This window comes from Acromyrmex echinatior, chromosome 1 (genome assembly GCF_024713525.1).
Source record: "Acromyrmex echinatior isolate Ae372 chromosome 1, ASM2471352v2, whole genome shotgun sequence".
Lineage (NCBI taxonomy): Eukaryota > Metazoa > Arthropoda > Insecta > Hymenoptera > Formicidae > Acromyrmex > Acromyrmex echinatior.
In genome coordinates, this window is record NC_141852.1 from 17156763 (window position 1) to 17179370 (window position 22608).

The window sequence follows — 22608 nt, forward strand, 5'->3', positions numbered from 1 at the left end:
TTTCAACTAGGATTTTTTCTCAAGGCAGAGGGCGTAGACAAAATTTTACTCAGAGAGGGAGGAGCCATCACACACAAAACGACATAAGCATAGGATAAGATCGCTGGACCAATGACGATCCAACAAAAAGACGCCATATTGATTGACATAAGATGTTCATTGATCTAACAGTCTTATACTATGCTTATACAGTTATTTTGTATGACTCTTAAGATTGAGACTTTTTAACCTTAAGGGAGAGGGGATGGTAATCGAGTGGTATGGATTATTGAACTTGTTTTGTTTTATATTATTATTTTTAATTAATTTACAGGTAAATCATAAAATCATATATATTTAATTTATCAATTCACTTCATTTTTTTTTAATAGTATACTCTTACTGAAATAGCATTTTGGATTCTCAGAAAATTTTCTGTAACTTAAGTTCTTTTCCAAAGTTAATATCTTATGAATTGGCATAATTTAAGAGGTTTTAATTACTTTGTTCTTTAAGATTTAAGGGAATCTCTTGGCTATGCCAATGAATAAATTGATATATTCGACATGATAAATAAGAAAAAGGATCTATTATGATCCAAGTTCCGTTAACGCGATTCTCAATTTTCGCGCGATCGAGCCCGATCTGTTCTCACGAGACGCGATTCCCTCCAATTAAATCGAGGCCGAGGAGCGAATTACATTGTTCAGCCGAACGTAACCGAAATGTCGTTAACCCGTTTAATTGCCACCCGCGTGCCCGACGTGTATCGCGTCCGCGATTCGGGCGAGGGGGGGGGGGAGGGGAGGGGATAAAGGACGGAAGGCGAAGGAGGGAAGGACTGACTCCCAGAGTCCGAACTCGCGTGCGAGCGGGCGATTCTGAATGAAATTTATTCGGGAGGCCAACACCGGTACTGCCGGCAGAGACTATACCAAGTGAGCGACGACGCGCTTCTGAGAAAATAAACTCTCCCGCGCTTTTACCGAGCCTAGCCTAGCTTGGCGCGCGAGTTCTCTCTCCTCCGGCCTCATCCGAGACGAGTTCTCTTCCTTGAAACCGATCCCTCCTTCTCTATTGCCTATTCGCAACGTCGTATCGCGAAAGAGCGAGCGAGAGAGAAAGAGAGAGGACAGGGATAGATTACGTGCAATTCGCTTCGCAGGAGGATAATGGGAAAAAGAAGAGAAACGAAAGGAAAGCCGGGATAGACGTACCCAGGGAAAAAAGCGGGGGAAAGGAGAAGAGCGCCGGGGCGAACGGGATATCGAATATGTTTTTTCTTTTCTTTTTTTTTTTTTTGCTTCATAGCCCCTTCTCTCGTCTCCTCCTCGCACGCGTATATTGATTTTTAGAAATTCCTCGCGAGACGGCCGAACGAGCGCGCGAAGCGCACCGGCCATAAGAGCGGCGTGGCGAGGCGAAGAGAAGGAAGGCTCGGGCTCGGGGAGGGAAGAAGCGGCGCGCGAACCACCCACGGCCGTGGCGTCGGCCACCTTAAGCCCGTATCAGACTACAAGTTGCCGATTACAGCTGCTTTCCTTTTTGATACACATGCCCGCTTCTCCCGATGTAGTTTAATTTTAATCTTGGTTCAATTAACTCATCCTTTTCTAATTCTGAGAATTCTGGGAATTAGAAAAAGAAGAGAGCGAGTCGAACCGAAATTAAAGTTGGGTATACGTTGGGTTTCCGTTTTCACACTGCTGTAAGCTCAGTAAGCTGTAAGTTCATCCTTGTTGTCTATGAAATATTAAACAAGGACAAATGATTATAAACGCTTTAAGCGCAAAATGGAATGCATTCTTAATCTTTATAGAAATGAGCAACAGTTCAAACAATGCTTGTGTTCGATACAAGCATTGTTTTATCTTTCTTGACAATGAATAACAGAACGACACTTGTATCGACTATGGAGGCGATACATTTTATTTGATATTCACGAGCATTATTCGTCCTCGTTTAATATTTGATAAACCGTAAGGAGAGATGAGTATCAAGGATGAGGGAACGCACCTCGTGTCTCCTAGGATGCGTTTCACTTAACGTTCGCAACGCTCGCATCTCATCTTTGTTTAATATTTAATAACAAGAAGGATGAAATACTCGCAAGCGTTGCGAACGTTAAGTGGAACGCACCCCTATAAAGAAAGTAGTCTGCTATCTGACGATTGCTCTGTTCTATTTCAGCCAATGACGATGCACCGAGCCCATTGTGATTGGCCGAAATAGAAGCAACCGTCAATTGTAGTCGTTAACTCGCCGTAGTTTGATGCGGCCTTTAGGGCGCGCGAGCGTGCGGGGAGGGATATCCTTGATGCGAGCGAATCTGCATTATTCGTGAGAGCATTCGAGGATAGGGACGCGTGCGTTTTCAAGCTCTTTATTCGCCGATCCCCCTCGAGCGACTCGCGAACTTTCGACGAGACGTGCGAGGGATAATCGTAACATCCGTCTTTGCCGATCCTGCGTATAATACATTTTATATCCCCGCCGGCAAAGCCGCGGCGAGAAATCGCGTATGTAAGTGAGACTGAGAGCGCGCGCGAGCGATCCGTAATGCAATTTTAATAATACCGGGAAAATTCCCGGCTGGCTCGCGCGATTGATACGTTAGGCCTAACCGCACACTCTAGACGGCCCTGCTCTCGCGGTCGAGAGCAATCGAAGGCAGTCGAAGTCGTCCGAGCGCGTGATAGGCGCCTAAGGGGGAGAAGGGGGGGGGGGCGAGCAGGAGGGAGGAAGGGGGCGATCGCGCCCCTGCTATCCCTTCCGCGCGGCATCGTCTCCCCCACTCAGTCATGGTCGAGCCGTCGTTTCTCTCGCTCGCACGGTCGCGCTTCCTCCACTCTCTCTCCCGTGGCGTCTTCCTTCTCCGTCTCGCTCGATCCCTCTCCCGCCGTCTTGCCGCCGTCTCGCTCGCACCCGCGTAGCTCTTCACTCCGCTCGTTCTTAACGTAACGTCAAACCACTTAGGGCCGCGGACCTCGGCAGTCAGTCGATCTTTCCTGCAGCGGCATTCCGGCATTTTCCACCTGATCGCGCGCGCGGGCGGTCCGGCAAACGCCATTTTGATCGTCGTTACGTCGCCGTCGTCACCGTCACCGTCCACTCACGCGTCGAGTGAGTGAGACAGGAGTCTCGTGCGTGAAACACACGGAGCACGTTCTCGCATGTGCATCGGCCGCGCAGCGCGTCGTCTCGTGACAACATCTGACCATTGTTACAATTAAAATAAAAAAAGAAAATTACAATACTACGCGTTCTCCGTGTAAACTATCGTGCCACGTACTAAACCGTGACGCGCGTTGTTAGTGCGGTGCCGGTTTGGTTTCCATTTTTTTCCCCCATTTTTTTTTTTTTTTGTTTAATTCATTTCTTTGCCGCGCCGAAAAAGAGGAGAGAAAGAGAGGGTGAGAGACAGAAAGAGAGAGAGAGAGAGTGTGTGTGTGTGTGTACGGCGTTAGAAGAGGAGGGGGCGACCAGGACGGAAAAGGACGTCGGGTGTTGTTTTTCTGTCGCGCAGACACACGTCGCGGCGGGACGAGACGAGACGAGTCGGCCACGGAGCGGAGAGAAAGAGTGCGTGACCCCGCGTGTGTGTGACCACCGTCGGCGCGCAGACCAATGACGACGACGACAACGGCGACAACGACACTTCACGATTCTTCTGCTATATAAAAACGTTCCGCTGCTATATCCTTCCGCCTTGGGGCACGTCGGACACCGTTCTCACACCGGGAAGGCACAAACGGAGCCAAACTCGTGCCGAAAACAGCGTGAGTACTTACGCAAATCTACGCAATTCGGTGTGTGTCGCGTTTTTCGGTGCCGCTCTTCGGCGTCGTCCGCTCCCTCTCCGGCACCCCTTCCGCCCCCACCCCCTCCTCCTCCCCTCCCTTGTCCTTCGTCCCCACGCGCGACGCTCGCACGCACGCTCGTTCACATTAAATCTTGTTTTTTTCCGCCTGCAAGGCACATCGCCTGCCATGTTTGACCGGTGTTTCTCTCTCTCTCTCTCTTTTTCTCTTTCTCTTCCTCTCCCTCTTTCATTTCATCTTTGTATCTTTGTTCTCCTTTTCCCCCTCGTATTCCTCTTTCATTCTCCCATAAAAACTATCTCTCTTTCGCTCGCTACATCAGTTTCCTCCCCGTTCGTATCTCCCTTCCGGCTATCCCCTCTTCCCTCCTCGACGGATGCGTGCGCGAATGCGTGTATCACGGGGACGATCGCGAAATTCGACGGCGCGCCGCGTCGCGTCGTGCCCGTGATATGTTGACAACGAAAGACGACGGCGAGCCGACATAGACGATGGTAGATGATGGTAGACGACAGCGGCTGAGCGGTCGCTGTCAAGCGTGACCGACCTCTCTCCCCTCCCTCCGTTCCATCTTCATTGACGCGCTCTCTCGCGTGTTGTTTATCCGTTTCTGCGTAATTCGTGCGTGCCGCCTGAGGCGGAGGGAAGGGGGGCGGAAACTCGGGGAAGGGAGGAGGAGGGAAGGCGACACTTTGAGGAAGGGTCGGGGGGGGGAAGGGAGCGCGGAGTGGGGACGCAACGTTGAGAGAAAAATAATACAGGTCAGGACGCAACGCCGCGTGGTGCCCCCGCGGCACTAAACGAGTGCTGCTGTTGCCGCTTATACCGCGTATATACCGTGTTTGTGTGCGTATGTGTGCGTATGTGCGCACAGCATGTAGCTGGCGCGCGTTTCTTGCGCGTTTCCCGTTTCCTTTCGGGACTGAATTCCGACGAGGTCCTCTTCGAAGAAAGGCGGGAGAACGCGCGAACCGTAGATTTTTGCGGCGTGAACTGCAGCGAGATAATATCTCTTCCCGCTCTTTCGTCCTTTCCTGCCTCTCTCCCCGCCACCCCCCCCCCCCTTTTGTTATGTTTCTTTATCTTGGGGAAATTGTACGATTGTGTCGCGCAAATGACTACTTTGCCTCGTAAAGGAGGGAAACGTTTTACTTCCGGCCCGGTGCGATCGCGCACGTGGAGTATCGGTTGACGGCTATCGCAGTTACTCTAAAGCAGTGATGCGCAACCTTTTTTCGAAGATTATTTTCAGAAGGTCATTTTTAGAAATTTTTTAGTCTTCTCTTTGGAAGAACGAAAAATCGAAATGTAAATTATCGATGTCTAAGAATACAGTTCTGTGCTCCGAAAAAGCCGTGTTTCAAAATTGTCATTGCCAAAGTGTTGAAAAAACTTATTTTCTATATTCTTTAGAGAATCTCATTCCAAAAAGTGAAATTGATTAAATCAGTCTTGAAAAAGCGTGACTCAGTTTTCAATATATAAAAATGAGATTTTTTTTTGTTCAGACTGAGATTCTAAGAGCAGAAGAGTCTTGCATAACGTATAATGCATAAGAAAATGAAGTCGAAGTCCTTCATTTTTTTTCTTTTCTATGAAATAAAAGATACTGATTGGTTGATTTTCTGATGCTTACGCGTATACAAGAATCTATAATTTCCTAAAAGTTTTTAATGAGTCATGGCCGTAATGTTCATTTTTTTGCACACTGAAAAGCCTGATGACATTAATTAGAATTAATTGTGTTAAAGAGGGAGAAGAATCAGAATATTCTGATTGAGTCTATTGTAATTCTATTCGAGATAATCAGAGTTCTGATTGATATGATCGTAACCTTTTGGTTCATTTTCGACCAGAAAATTTTTTTCAGTTTATAACAGAAAATAATGACATTTTTCGGCTATGAAACGATAGACTGCAAAAAATTTACAGGCAAGCCGTAGGTTGCGCGTCACTGTTCTAAAACTTTTATCCTTTGAATATCTAAAGATACGATAGCTTAATAATTAAATATATATACGCGAAGGGCGACATTTTATTCATAACGCTCTCGACACCATGACTCCCTCATTTCTCCTCGCAACATTAACTTCTAGTACACACGACTCGAGTCATTCGTATCCTGGACATTTCTTTTCCTCCAAAAATTAGACATATTAAGTAGTTAGTTATGAGTAATAATAATATTATATTAGGTGTTGGAATTAATTCGTAGCGTTTTTTAATGAAAGAATGTTATTTATTTCACATGAGCATTAAAAAATACATTAATGAAAGTACTTCCCATCACTTGTAAAACGCTACGAATTAATTCCAACACCTAATAGTAATGGAGAAATAGAATCAGTCTCTGTATGTCTCTGAATTTAGTCAAAGAGTCACTTAGAAATCTAAAGAATTCTTCTGTGACTCCCGCTAAGCCAGTATGGATTACGAAATTATCTGTATATACGAGATGCGGAGTTTGAACCCTGTGACCTGTTGGTTACAAATCCGAGACTCTCATATCAAACCACACGATATTTCAATTAGTTATGACATTTGTGTGCAATTCTTTTATAATATAAAAACAACCTTATGAATATTTTCTGAAAATGTTAAATATGTAAGGATCACTTAATAACGTTTGCACAGTTTATTAAAGTGATGAAAATTAACGGGACACGAATGACCCCCATCGTGTAAAGGATTGGAAATCGTATGTACTAAGGATTTGAAATCTTGTCGAATTTACTCGGAGAATGTTTGAATTTTTGAAACGATAACGGTAAACCGATAAGATCTTGACGAGGCATACGCTCTTTACGCTACTGCGTCTGCCTATTCTCACAATTTAAAGACCCCGTTTGTGGAGCGGCCGGTCGGCTCATTACGTCGATCTACAGGACGGGAAATGCAATCGAGACAAGTGCGCTCTCAAGCGGGATGAACGACTGGGGAGACGTATTATTTACAGTCAATAGTACCCGGCATCGATTAGCGCGCGGGCGTTCGACTCAGTATTTCTCCCCGTCCATATCGCAACTTCAATCTTGAAAAGGACAGCCGTTTGAATTGGTTAACTGTGAGGACTAACAGTGAATGCAACAGGCCCTTAGGATCGATTGCGCTGTACGTTACTGACGTTACTGAGAACGCTAATCGTCGCCGAGTGAATTTTCCTAGTCTATTTATATCGGAGGTATATATCGGAGGATTCACGACATAAAGATAGACTTAAAATCCGCGAAACAATAAAATACAAAAGAATAAGAGCACAAATATAACTAAAAGCGTGCGTACTTTCAAACGGCACATTATCAGTTAACGCGAATAAATATGAAATGGACAACCAGAGTCAATATTGGCGGGGTAAAATATAACATTGCGCCAGTTTTTATTTAAAATTTTAAATTCAAGCGGAATTTACACTATTATAGATTCAATCGAATTTTTCGCTAACGTATCTGGTATTTAATTATGATGATATTTAATATCAAGTTTAAAAAGCCGACTGTGGTGTCCCTCGATTCCCCGCGTGAAAAGATCGAATCCCGATCCGTCTGTGTCGTCAATTTTAACGCCATGCAAGTGAGACGCCGTGTATTTATTCTTCGTCCCGTCTATCTTATTCTTGCGTCTCCATCGTGCCTCGGTTCTCTCTAATCAACGTTAGTTAACCAGACCCACAGCGTGGGACTGATCCTCTTGGTCTGCGGACGAGACGCCTAATTTATTTGTGTGTTGCGCGCTGCGCGCGTTCACGAAAATCGTCGTGCGCAGTTTTTCGAAACGGAGTATAATTTCTCGTTGGATGACTCATCGCGACGCGTTGCGAATCGAGATTATAACGGAGTGGCTTTTCCACGAAATCCGCCACGCAATAAAACTGCAAGCGTCGAGTTAGCGCGACGATTATTTTTGCGACGAGGATTTTTGCTTCCGGGAAAAATGACGGCAGGCTTGCCTACTTTTTTTTGTCTCGCGAGCGACGCGCAAATTGAAGTCGCAATAATATCTCGTCGTTACACTGTGTTCATACACTTGTGTTTGTCTTCTTCGTAGACGATAAACTCATCATTCTAGAGTGTCTCGTCTAATATTGATCCGAGAATAAATTTCAAATCAGACGCAATAATATTGCATGTCGAAAAAAGATGTGTAGGAAAAAAAAATTAATAAGGATGATCTTTTTCAAGACCTGATACAAGTTTCTTTCGTTTCTTCGCATTTTCTCGCTCATATAAGATTATATTCGTCCGAGAATATTTAAATCTTATCTACGTAATTTTTTACAAAGCAGATCGCATTATCGTTCAGAAAGCAAATCGTGGTGTTGTTAGCAAGTGATTTTAATTTATTATCAAAAATTTCAAATTTCTAGATTTCTTTAATAAGATTACTTTTTAAGAGATTTAAATTTTATTTCTGGAAATTCATGAATTTTTTTACACAAATAAATATAGAACGCGCCTGATACGATCGTAATTTTTTTTTTACTTCAACGGAATGAACTTCATTTCTCGCAGTGATCTAAGAGACGGTGCGACTTGCGCTTGAAAATTTATTTTAGTGCGATTAGCGCAGAGCGCTACTTGACAAGCGTCAACTGCTCTGACTAACGCAATAATTCTTTCTTTTTTTTTTATTGTTGTTATCTTTCTTTTGCTTTCCGTAGCATCGTTTTTTGCATTACGCCGTAACGCGACATGACGATTCCTCGCCGACACTGAAAATCGATTAAACCACTTTTAATCGCCGAGGAAAAACTTTTGACCTTTTTTTTCTGCACGAATTGCGTTATCGCGACGGACCTTGCGTCACGATTCCCGTTGACGCATTGTAGCTGCAAATTGTAAAACGCTTTGAAAAGCGCTGCTACTTGACGTCATCCGCGATCACCTATCTTATACGTGATTTTCTCGTCACGCGAACTGCATTGCGATTTTGTTTGTCGCATCAGAACCGCGAATTTTTTTTCCAAAAAGTAACATTGTGATCGAAAAGCTAATATTTCTTTTAATTACGATACAAACACAACACTGTTGGATCTATGCTACAGCAAACCAATGTTTAGAATCTATATTTTTATAATGATGATAAACGTATGCAAGGCTTTAAGAACATCTTTGTTGATGTTACATTATAACATTAATTTTCTTTCATCCATTTGTCGCGAGTTTTTTCAAAAAGAAACATTGATAAAAGTTAGTATTTATTTCAGTTATATAATACAACACAGCATTGTTGTGTGTGTGTGTGAGATCCTACTTTCGTAATCCATATTTTTATTGAATTTATTAGTGATGATAAAAATATGCAAGAAAACGCATTAAGAATGTTTTGTTTTGATGTTACATAATAATATTAATTTTTCTTCATCAGATCTACTTGCCGCATCAAAGCTACGGGTTTTTTCAAAAAGAAACATCGATCGATAAGAGCTAATATTTCTTTTAATTACAATACAACACACAGCACTGTTGGATCCATCTTTAACAAACTAGTATTTAGAATTCATATTTTTAACGAATTTATTAATGACGATAGAAGTATGCAAGAAAATGCAAGACGTTAAAAACATTTTGTTTTGATGTTACATTAAAGCGTCAATTTTTCTTCATCAAAATATAGCGGCTATTAAAGAATATTTTACCTAGGTTTCCAAGCCATTTTATCCATTTTCAGAGATAGGTTTTGAACAGATCTGAACGGTGATGAGAGAAGCGCCTAAGCACCCTAAGGATCGTCGATAATCGGCAAACAAGCGGATAATGGACGGTCTCGCATATACCGCTGCTGTAACTCAATTACACCTGCGGGATATAATTGAAAAACCGATTGGCGGTAATCGGATACGATTATGCTTCGGAACGTTATATCCGTTACGCGTTAAATGTTTACACTCTGCGATGGCATCGAGCTGCTGTTGTTGAGGTATTATTGCTACGCTGTTGCGGCAAAACGAGTAATGGCGTGGTGTAATATCATATGGCATTATATGACCGTTTAGTTTAAAGAAAAAGTAGTGTAAATCCTGTTTTGAATTGTCATCAATATTGATGAAACGTAAATATAAATAACATTCCATCTGTATGAATCTTGTTATTTTGTTGTCAAAATTGAACATAAAAAAATGATGACTTGCAACGAGCTTGATTGAAAAATCTCACTTCAACATTGTGCAAAGATTTTTCAAAGAGTTTAAGATTTCGTAAAACTATTCGATGTTACAAAACTTTACTTAATAATAATCATGTAAACTTTTACGCAATGTTATCGCTTTAACAACGAACGTATGATAGACGATAAATTTTTGAACTTAAAAAATATGCAATTTTTTTACGCTGCGTAGAAATGGCAGATTTTCAAAAATGTATGATATCACTACATAGTATCGCGTACATATTCAAATCCACCAATTTATTCCGCACACGTATCCCCCTTCCTCTCTGCAATCTCTCTTTCATGGTATGCACATCCTACGAGTGCAACAGTCGTTTTACGAAATCAAACAATCTAGCAGAGTGCGGCCCGCCTACGCGATGTGAAAGTAATCGACCGATTTCAAAATTTGTGTACTATATTCTAGATATTATTTTATATATTTAAGCTATATTTTATATAGTTTCTGAACTTTACAATAACGATAAAAATCAAGTTGCGCAACGGTGATAATTTATTTTAGCGATTTCGTCATTCATTAATAGACTTTAGGCTTATTATAATCTAAATATGTCAATATATCGCAATATGTCGCATATATATAAATGTAGGATTGCTACAAAACTGTTATCAAAACAGGCAAATCATGGAAATATCAGGGAAATTACGGAAAAGGAAATTTCGTAAAATTTTCTGAAAAATAAAAATTCCTGATTTTGAAGAAGTTTAATATTCGCACATTATATATTTTACAGTTTTGAAATATTACCAACTTAACAATAAAATGCAAGCAGTGTCAGCAACATTTAACTACGTTGTTATGTTATTAAATTGCTTTCTCAACAAAATATTTAACGGTTTCCAAATTAAAAATACAAAAAAGAAATTGCAGAAAGTTTCAAAATGTTATCGCAATGAGGAAAAATAATGAAATTTTGTCCGCGAAAAATTACAGAAGTTTAGAATAAAGAATTTCTGACAACACTCTGAAATAACTAATTAACTGCATTAATAACAATAAATATTAGGTGTTGGAATTAATTCGTAGCGTTTTACAAGTGATGGGAAGTACTTTCATTAATGTATTTTTTAATGCTCATGTGAAATAAATAACATTCTTTCATTAAAAAACGCTACGAATTAATTCCAACACCTAATAATAATATAAATAACTTAATGATATTAGAACGCAATAACAGTAAAAATCTTGGTATATCAATAAAAATTCCTCGAAGAGAGATCAGAAAACTTTTGTCGAGTGATCTTTGTCGTCGGATTTTTTCGAGCGGGGGACGAGAGACGAGAGTGGTGTTATCTACTGATATCCGACTCGATCGGCGGGCGGACTCGGCACGGCCGCCAGTTTAGCAAACTCGGTTTTACGGTGCAGTTGGTACCTCGTTACGCGTTGCTTGTCCGAGATCAGGGCCGTGCACGAGAGAAGGGGAGGAGCAACTGTACGATTCTGACGCAGTCACGCGGCTGCAAGAGGCACGTCGCTCCGCTCCGCTCCACTCCACTCCGCGCCGCGCCGCGCCGCGCCGCGTCGCGCCGGCATGGCATATTATGCCGGCTTGTGCTCGTCGTTGGTGCGAACGACCTCGACTCGACTCGCGCGCATACATTGGATAGGAGTCGTCGTCGTCGGTCGTCACGCCGATAACGATAACCCTCGATATGTCCCGAGGTTCTCGAATCGATATTTTATTGTCAATATTCCGACATTGACATTATTCGCGGTGGAGCGAGTGATCGGTGACCGAGATCGCAGGATGCTTAATATATCATATATTTTATGATTATATTAATCCTGAAAATCCTGCGTACATTGTAATGTACATCAAATTTGAAGACATTATCCGTTGAAATTATTTTCTATCGACATCGTTTGAGATATGATGAACATAATAATGTATAGTTCGAAACATATTTACAATTTTGAAAAATAATAATTGTTTGATATGAATTATTATTTATTTGAAGGGCGCATGAATTAAATTTTTAAAAAATTTTAATTTAACTTATTAGTTTTCAAATTAATAAAATAAAGTCTGATAGGATTAAATCCAGACTGTTCCAGAAACAGCGATCTTAATCTGACGATAGACTCGCGGCGATGTCGATTTTTTTGTCAAAGAAAATTTCGATATTCGCTATCAAATATTTTATCCGATTAAACGTAGAATTAAAATTCTTTGAAAGAATACTTGTTTTAGCATCTTGGAAGCGCTTGGAAGCTTTGCGAAAAATCTTTCGCTTTCAGCTGCTTGCAATTAGAAAATTCTTGGCTACGTCACGTAACATTTGAGGAAAAATCCGCTTCGTGCCGATCAAATATTCCTGAGATGAAAACACGCGCGTATAGCTAGCTCGACATGTTATATTCTGGGGATATAATATTCTGGAATTTACAGGCGATAATGAATATTTATCGGCCGAGTCTTTCTCTTGTGAAAAATCGAAGAGGGTTTGTATTCCGGTTGCTGAAAACTGCATAGGACATTCCTCTGTAAGAACATTGCACTCTCAGTCAGATCGGGCCGCGCAATATACCGCGATATAACGCTGTTTTGATGCCGTCCATCGTGAATAATGAATGGCGGCGCTGTTGGGGAGAGAGACGGGGGACAGAGAGAGACGATGAGAGACAGGAAGAGAGTGAGAGAGGAAGAGCAACGAGGAGAGAGAGAGGGATCAATACCGATGATGATCGAGAGCAGCGACGTGCCTTAACAGTGGCTTTAAGTTCCTTAGAGCCGCCATGCTCGACTTCCCGCATTTTAAGCCTTCTGTCCACGATGCTAGAAATCAGCCCAAGTTCTCGATCTGAGAAAAAGTTGCTAAAATTCGAATCGTGAACTGGCAGCTCGAATAAATTTCTCATACAAAAAAATGCATTTTGTCCCATTTTTCTATACTAATTACTAACTTTATATCGATTTAACTCACTATTGTTAGTCTTAATTGCTTCTTAATATGCTATAATTCTTAATATGCTATAATTATTGTTAGACAACATGTCAGAAATGTATGTATGTATTTTTAAATAATCTTTAAAAGAAATGAATAAATTACAATAGCTAAAACGTCACTTTTTCCATTATACGTTATAAAGGTGCGTTTCATTTGGCGCTTAATTCATTCAACGCAAATATTATTGTTTAACATTTGATTTGAAACAATAAGGATGAAATGATTCCAAGTGCAATACTCTAGAGTCATCAGAGTACAATTACTTCTCGCGATTTATAAAACTGAAATAATATATTTGCAGAAATTTGTATTTAGTATTATTAAGCACTAAGATCCGCTTTGACTGAAAATAGGATTATTTCTATTAATTGACAATTACTTATATTCGAGAACTCGGACCGATTTCTAGGATCGTGACAGAAGGTTTCAGAGAGGTTGAACGGCCGCCCCGGTCGTGTTTTGCCGCAGAAATTTTCGCGACTGGATGCGCGAAACGTTCGCATAATATTTATATCGCTTTGAACGCGTTTACTGTGAGCCGTGGATTATAACGATCGTCGTGACGGATTTGTTTTGCCGCTTTCCGGATAAAAGTCGTGCGAGCACATAAAAAGAGCCGAAGAGAAAACAAAATAATACAACTAGGAATGACTGTTGTTTACGTACGGGGAAAGTTCCTGTGTTTTAAATTATGTGCCAGCCGAAGGCGACAACTATTTAAATGTACTATTAATTACAAGAGAGAAATTCGGAAAAAAGTGCGTGTTCTTCTACGTTACATAAATATTCATCGATCATATATTTTGTGCTGACGGAATTTCAGTGCTCGTATATTCATGTAGTGTCAATAGAGTGTTAAAAATATTCCGATAGAGAAGATATCTTTGGAAAAAAAAAATTATTATTTTTAGAAAGTAAACATTAATTAACAATTTATCTTAAGAAAGAATAAAAGAGACTGAACATTTAAAAAAATTATTTTACCTAAAAAGGTACGTGATAATTCAAGAATGTTATCTTAAAAAAAGGTAAAAATGAAAAATTGTATTAATTTGACGTACAAAAAGTATTTGTACAGTCAAAAAATAATATTTTTAAAACCAAATACACTCGCAGCTGTTATCAGAACTGAATGCAATATAGTATTGGGTCATTTAAAAAGTATTCGCGGTTTTTTCATTAAAAAATTGAACAAAAAACCGCGGATACTTTTTAAATGACCTAATATTATATAGTATTGATTATTAACTTAATGTCCATTTTCTGTAATATATAAAATAATCTATAAAAGCTTTGTTTTTTTTTTTTTTTTTTTTTTTATAAAAAGAATGTCCTTTGTACAAATACTTTTTGAACTCATTGTATATATCCGTGGACATTCGCCAGTATAGAATTTCGTTTTAGAATTTATAAAGCCATTCACAAGGTCATCGACATTCCGCGGAACCGGTACAACGAAATATTTTTGGAGTCTATGTACAACTAACTACTAAATTAACATTAACGACTGAGAACGATGTCCGATCGTATATTACAACGTTGTCTCCGTCATCCCGTCGAGTTTGGCGCGACGATTATTGTTCGGAAGCTGGAAACGTTCCCGCCACGTCGGGCAGGTCAGGGTGTGTCTGATCCCGGCGCGTGACTGGAATAGCAACCGAGATAAAATCGATCGTGACGATCGATAATTGGGACACACGCGGTGCCGTGGAATTGGCGCGGAGAGCGCGCGTGCGACGAGTCGTTACGAAATAACTCGCGCGACAATACGCGATTTTACAATTAAGTTCGTAGACACCCCTCTTTTTTTCCTGTTAACGCCGCTCCGAAACCGGAAGCGTGACAAAACAGGCAATTAATCTCTTATTCTTTCGTTACGTTCTACGTCTCGTTTGTATAATTATATATATATATATATATATATATGTATATTATATATATATATATAAAAATATCGATAATATGTATAACAATGCGCTCAGTAATTGTTTTTTTAATAAGCTGTCTTGTCATCGTGTTGAAAATGTCAAGTGATATTTTAATAGAATGGAGAATCAATATGAAATTTCATGTTAAAGATGCTTTTAACAAACATCCGTTCAATTAAAAATAATCCCTATCTGATTGATGTTTCAGTTGAAAAGTTCTAAGAATACTTATGACAGTGGAGACGTCATTGGAATGAGTAGTCGGGTTACAGAATTCTAATATAGATATCTTAAAAATGAGGCAATATTATGTTAGAAAAAATAATCCGTATTTAAATACTCTTTAAATTCTTTGGAGTGGATCTCACTCCAAAAGAGTAAAAATTCTGCCACTCTTTTGGAGTAGGATTCACTCCAAAGAATTTTGATTAATTTTGATTACAAATGTAATTGCTGTTGTTAAATTTGATGAGCGTGTCGACGTGATGCGACCATTTTAGAAACTGCGCATTTCTCGTGGCGGTAAAAAAAAAAAAAAAAAGAGAGAAGCTTACGGATGTTGTGAATGGAATATTTTACACAGATTTATCATTAGCGCTTTAACGCGAGTCTCTTGCCATTGTTGCCGCTCGCGATAATTGGGCCGTTAATATACTTTCTAACACCGAATGCCGTAAAGTGCACGCCGTGCGTATTGTTGAGCGCTTGATTGAGTCTCGATTCGCGCCTTTCCATGTCTAATTCCAAGGAAATGGGGGACTGGAATCGCTGGGAACGCGCCGTCGTGACGCGGAAATTTTCTCACGCATAACGGGCGCACGCATTCGAAGTTGATCGCGTAATTAGCAGATCGACAATCTCAAGGATATATAAATGATAATAGTTATTGCGAGATCGGAATTTGATTCTGTAAAAATCGCACAGTGCAAAGGGAAATTTTTATCGAGAGATATTTTAATCTTTGATATTCCAAAGGAATTATGATAAATGTCTCGTATTAAGTAAGATATTTTAAAATGAGAAACATTCGTCGCTTGCATTTTTCATGCGCACAAGGCAGACAGTTCGATCATTATTTATTCTTAATTGTACGTAACTATTTCGTCATAAAATTACACGGTTAGATTAAAAAAAAAATGTGGTTAACGAAGTGACGAAATTGCGTCTATTGGGTCGAATTTCAAAATGCGCGAGACCACAGTAAGCCGCGGCGCGAAGTCGCCGGCTTTCTCTCCCTCCGTGCCTGTTGCAAAAAAAAGCTTAAAATTCTGCGACCGCCGGGATACGCCGCGGGCGAAACCGCCGTCTATGATTTAATGCCAGCGGAGGCAAAACTAACGCTCGCCATTCCGCAGCAGCAGCAGCAGCAGCAGCAGCACGATTCGCCTATGGAAAAGCGAAATGAGCGCGCGAGGAGAGCGAGCGTGTGACAAAAAATCGCGGGAATCGGAGAGAAATCCCCGAGGGGCACGCTCGCCGATTTATTTTGCGTGAAAGTTACTGGCGTAATGTCAGAAAGTTTGAAATCGTTACACCTTGTTCACGTATGCTTGTGCATGTGCGTGAAAACACTCTTATTTCCAATCAAAAGATGTTAGATTAGCTCGCGTTCCGTTCGCTCGATTGGACAGAGTTTAATAATCAGTGATACAAATGAAAAAATAAATAAATTTTACTTTGAGTGCTTTCCAATTGCAATATTCTTAGACACTTTCGTGTGACACAAGTGTGTTTATGTTCCAATTACTGTCATCAATACAACATACTATATATTGTACAATATCTATACTCAGCCCTCAAGGCTACTAGTCGACTGTGTAAGCTTGTTTTCTAGTAACAATTACATTAATCACGGCGGGTGTAAATGAGATTGGAGGACGTTGGATTGAAAGTCAGCATTTTTGCTTTTTTTCATTTAATATAGATGGAAAAATTTAAGCTACATTTGATTTAGATATTCACGCGCTTTATTAAGTGCTTACAATTATTATTCTATTTTTATCATTAGATTTCAAATAAGTATAAAAGTGCTGAAAACAAACTGAACGTAGCCTTAATCTATCCGAAACCATGTATAGCTTACACATTTTATTCCAATTGAATCGTGTACACTGAAAAAGGAGTCTGGTTATAGCTACCAAATGTTGAGTAAAATAATTTCAACAAATGTTCAGATAATATAATTAAACATAATTTTATCTTTATAAGTACTCTAAATCTCTAACAATAAGAGTGAAAATTGAACCAGTCTTTGTAAAAGAGTGAAAATATTTTCACCCTTGAAAAAGAGTGATAGATTTTCTCTCGTTTGGAGTGAGATTCCCCCTAAGGAACGAAATTACAAAAAAGAAGTAAGATTTCATTCTTTGGAAATGATGGAATCTCATTTCAAAATGAAAAATTCACACTCTTTTTTCCAGGATGAAAATATTTTTTTGAAAGATTGGCTCAATTTTCAGCCTCTTATTGGAATGAGATTTTATTCTAAAAAATTTAGACAAAGTATTTAGTAAGAATTACCAGTATCACTAATAATAATATGTACTAAACATTTATAAAGATAAAATTATGTTTGGTAACCTAAACATAACATTTAATTCGAAAAGAACAATTTTACTGAAAAATCTAAAAATTTAGTTAGACACAGATCTGAAAATAATTTTGTTAGACTATCAAAATTTTTAGGTAGGACACTCAGACTGATTGCTAGAACGTCAAAAATTTTTTACAATCAGTTTGACTGTTCTAAAAATTTTGATGGTCTAACAAAATTATTTTCAGATCTATATCTATAATAATTAAATTTTTTATTTTAAAATCGTTCTTTTTGTATAGAAATTATTTTACTCAATATTTGGCTACAGATTTTTTTTTACATACACTTTGTGCGATCCTGTGGATCCTGTAGTGTTTGTGTTAAGAAAACACTCTTTGTCGCGTGGCTGGTCGATTTTGCAAACGTAACTTTTTTTTTTGCAAACCGCTCTATTTTGAAATTTTATATTTGCGATCGCACGAAGTCGCTCACGCGACCGTTCGGTTCCAGTTACTACTTTGAACATGTCACTTTTAATCGATACAACATCGTGTTTGTGAGCATACAAGTTGAAACTTTGACCGTCAACTACGAAAAATCGAGCGATTCTCAGAAAAGAGAATTTATTCATGCAAATCGATGTAATTTGCAATGAGAAGTCAGTATAACTGGCTAGATTATAGTCAGCGGTTGACGAACATTTTGTATAAATTTTTTTTTCTCCCTCTATTGTAACTTCTTGGGGTTGTGATTCATCGATATTCCCGAGGGTTCGTTTACGTTATTTTTACGATCTTGGCTCTTTACGATGAGTAAAAATAACTACGATTAAAGTCACAATATAGCTGAGTCTATGCCTATATACGTAAAAAAGGCGTAAGCGGTATATAAGCGGCGTAAATTATTTCTCGGTGCGACGATGGAATGTCGTTAATTAAAAACGCAAATAGCGGTCGATCGATCTACCCGCTATGGACGGCACGGAAGATTAAACGCTCATAAGGTTAGCATAAAACGAACCCCACGAAACCCACACGAGATTGTATTATATATATTAGAATCGTAAGCTAACCTTGTGAGAACGTAAAAACTGTCAAAACTGTTGATTCAAGATGCGGTCAAGGTTGTCAATGCTACAAATGTTTCGAAGCATTTAATAATCAATTGGAAGAGAAAGAATTTTACTAATTGACCAAAATTGTTTCGTAGCTGCAACTCGACCGCATCTTCAAGTACATGGAAATGACATTTCGAGAATTAGAAACTACAACAATTTATTCTATATCCACATCGTAGCTACGAAGGCAATTATTAATTGTTACGATTATTTCTATTATCAATATAATAATTTATTCTGTATTGAAAGTTTTAAATACATTCCAGTAATAAACTTTTTATATAATTTTTATTAAGTAGAGTAAAATTTTCTTAATATTTTCTTTATCTTAAGACTTAAGAGAAAGATAATTGGTGTCATGTGTAAACATACATTAGATTACTCATGTTGTTTATACTCAATTAACATTTTTCCATTACTTAAAAGAAAGATAAGGCATACTAAAGGCAATTAAAACGTAGTTTGCTTTAAATAGGACGCACTGCATATTATCTATCATTATTAAAAAATTAAGTACACGTTGTTACGGTATTTTTGATGTCATTTGAAACTTCTTTACAAACCATCATGAGAACGAAGGTCTAGATTATTACTTCAATTATAGTACTTATTATACAGTGCGACCTCTTCTCTCTCTTCTCTAAGTCACATTGTCGCACGACCAGGCGAGAATAAAGAAATCTCTCGAATCTTCGCGTCCCCAAACAAAGTCAATTCGTATTTTCTAATTGCCACTAATTGCACACATATGCGTTTCACGTGAACGGAAGATTCACCATTTCTTGGGACGAAGATTCCATCGTAAATTCCGCGATTATACGTTGCGAGAGATCGTGCGAGAATTCCAATTATTAATAAACGACCTCGACTTCGGTATAATTAACTAACGCTTAATTCAGTCATTTCCGCGCCTGTTGAGATATTCTAGATTAATATAGGATGTCCTAGACGTACCCAATTTAATTACAATGCTCAATTTCATGAATTAATTTGAAATCGATGTTAAAATAAATTTCATTGGTCATATCAGTTCTACTGGCGATTCATAATAGAAAATATAGGATTTTTATCAAATTGATAAATTTTCAGCGTATGAGTATTAAAATAATACAACCTTATCTTCTACAATATTTAAATTCAAATGGACTTTGCTATTGCGAAATTTTAATTGCCACAGTAAATAATATGAATAATTGACAATTGCGACAAAATAGTTCTTCCTTGAAATTCATTCCGTAGAAGAAAACAAAAGTCTCGATAAAATTCGTAGAAGTTAACTCGAGGATTTCTAACTGCTCTGTCCGAGACACTCTGTATTACTCCTCGTGGAACTCTCCGTGAAAGTTCAGTTCTGTTCATTGGAAGTCTTTGTGCTGTGCCGAACGGAGAAAAAAAAAGAGATTGATACTTCATAGCACTTCGGGGAAAGAGGGTGACGATTCTACAGTGTAAAACAAGAAAAGGAAAAGTCTTTTCTGCGTCGTTTATAGCGAGCTAAGCTGAACGGTATTACCACCAGATTATCGATCGGCGCGAAGCTTTTTTCCCGCGATTTGCTATATCTGGCCGGCCTGGAAATTCACTCGATTTGTAGAAACGGCTGGCTCGGTATCTTTCCAACAACGGCGCGCTTGAAACATTCAAACGCACCGAAAGGCGAAATTATCGATAATCAACTGCATGAAATGCGCAATTAGTTGCAATATATTGACTTCCTACATGGAAGCTCATTAAGCGATATGGTCAACTCTTGATTACGTTTTTCAGCAGAGACGAATATCACGATCGATACTAAAATTGCGTGTATTGTCGCGCGTAATTCTAGCAGAGACCTCGATGGATCATGAATTTTAAAAGGGTCAGAAATAACGTAGCGTTAATTGAGCCTTTCGAAAGAGAGAGAGGAAAATTGAGTTTAGTCGAACTAGACGGAATTTTGAAAATTACATTAAAATATCTTGCCTTATATTCTTTCTGTTTTCAAATTTAAAATAAAAAATTCTTTCGAAGAAAAATTGTTCATAATGCCGTATATTTTCCTATGATTTACAAAATTATTTTTGGCAAAAATAGCATTTTATCTTGCTATGATATCTACTGAGAAAAAATCAGAATAATATAAGACTTATCTATAATATTTTTACGTCTTTCAGTTACGTTTTGCAGTTTTTAAAAGTAGGTCACGACAATCGTGACTGTCCGCAATTAGTTTCTTAATATAAAAAAATTAATCCACTCGATTTACGCGATAGTATTTCGTGCAATTTTACTTTTTCGCAACTAAAAATTCTTTCAGATAATCCTCAATACAATTAATCACTTTTTTTACGAATCTTCGCGAATTGTTTCAATATACGCGTAATTTAAAGCGTAAAATCCGAAGGTAGCTAAAAAATGCGCGCGGATAATGGAATGTCCAGTAAATTACGGTAGAACCAAGGTGATCTCTCATGAAAAAACAAGCAGAAAATATTAAAGATAATACATAATAGATGCATACTACTTTTATATTCATAATGTATTTTCTTTTTTTTTTTTTTCAAGAACCGTATAAGCAATTAAAAAGATTATTCAGAATTTTTTTTCTTTTTACATGAAATATCCTTTTTCTTTTTATGTGAAATTTCATTACGATTTATTGAATAATGTACAACTGCTTTTTAAATTTCTTGAAGTGAAATCTAAAGTGTCAAAATACTGCCATTGTAGAAAGAGTAAAAAATTTGCACTCTTGAATAAGAATTGACAGATTTTCACTATCTTTTTAGAATGAGATTCATTCCAAAGAAAAGAAATCTCACTCCTTTTTTGGAGTGACTCTCACTCCAAAAATGTGAAATTTCACTCCGAAGGAGTGAAAATCTACCACTGTTACTGAAGAGCGCAAATTTTTTATTGTTTTTAATAAAAAAAGTAAGTGGCAGTATTTTATCTCTTTTAGCGTGAGACTCCAAGAAATGTGGAGAGTACATCTGTACCCCCCCCCCCCCCCGCTCTTTTTTTTCCTGGAAAATTGTGGTACGAAGAAAACATTACGAGGAAATCATCAAATGTCTCTCGTGCCGCATTACCCCGATTCTGAAACTCTTAACAACAGCGTTGGTATCATTACATTGTTGTTGCGTAGGTATTATACATAATGAAAGAGCTGCGCAACGATAAAGTAACGATATCGAATTGTCGTTAAAAGTTACAGAATCGGGGATATAGTCGCGGTACTTCGCGCGTTATATTTAGCGTGTGGCTTCGTTTGGGATTAATTCTCGTGGGACGCGTGGCGCGTGCATGCCAGTCGACCGGGATCGGTGAAAGAGCACCTGTCGATCCCTCGAACCTCGGACTGCTCTCGGCGAAACGCTCCAAACGGATCAATTTAGGATTCAATTTAGGACGAGCAAATGCCGCCCGGATATCGGGGATCGCGCTTCATACAAAGCGCGTACCAGATGTACATATTACGTTATACGCAGCGATGTGAATAACATTCAGGAAACTCTTGTGGAGAATTTTCGTGGGCATTCGTTCTTTATCTGGAATTATCTCAGAGCTTTGCTCTTTCTCCCGAATAATGTCGATGATTAATTTCGTTCCTAGAACTCTACGAAAACTTTATATGGTAATGTAGTGTGTAATTAATAATGAGAATATATAACAAAAGGTAAAACACTAAAAGAATTAAGTAAAACGTAAGATTGTGGTTAATATGACTCAATGCCATAATTATGGCAGATGACGAATTCAGCATCCTTTGTACGTATTCTTCATTCCCTATCTTGTTTCCTTCCTTTTCTCCTTTCCTTCTATCACTTCTTTTTTACATGTTCGCTTTTCCTTCCTCGTTCTCTCTTTTTCTTCCCTCTTGGAAATTATATTAATATCCACAGAGCAATTTTTAATGCTACAGCAGAATAAATTATTATTCTCTCTTGAAATAAATTGTTAATTTATTCCTTTATTGCATTCTACGTTTTTCTGTTTTCCTTTTTCTCTTTCCAGTCGACTCGAGGAGTCTCCTTTTTATATACTATATCTGATCCCTCATGATTCGAGCCTCATCGTTCCGTGGACCCCTCAGTTACACCACTGCGTATACGGTATGTACATCCGCTT

At 38.7% G+C, this 22608-nt stretch overlaps 1 long non-coding RNA gene across 1 annotated transcript in view; it reads right to left on the reverse strand.

Moving 5' to 3' along the window:
- Positions 1–3670: 3670 nt before the first annotated feature.
- The window catches only part of LOC147911019 (uncharacterized), a 98144-nt gene continuing 79206 nt past the window's right edge, over positions 3671–22608 (reverse strand). The window contains exon 2 of the long non-coding RNA XR_015544771.1: positions 3671–3765. This is a non-coding gene — a long non-coding RNA (uncharacterized LOC147911019). The remainder of the gene's footprint in view (positions 3766–22608) is intronic.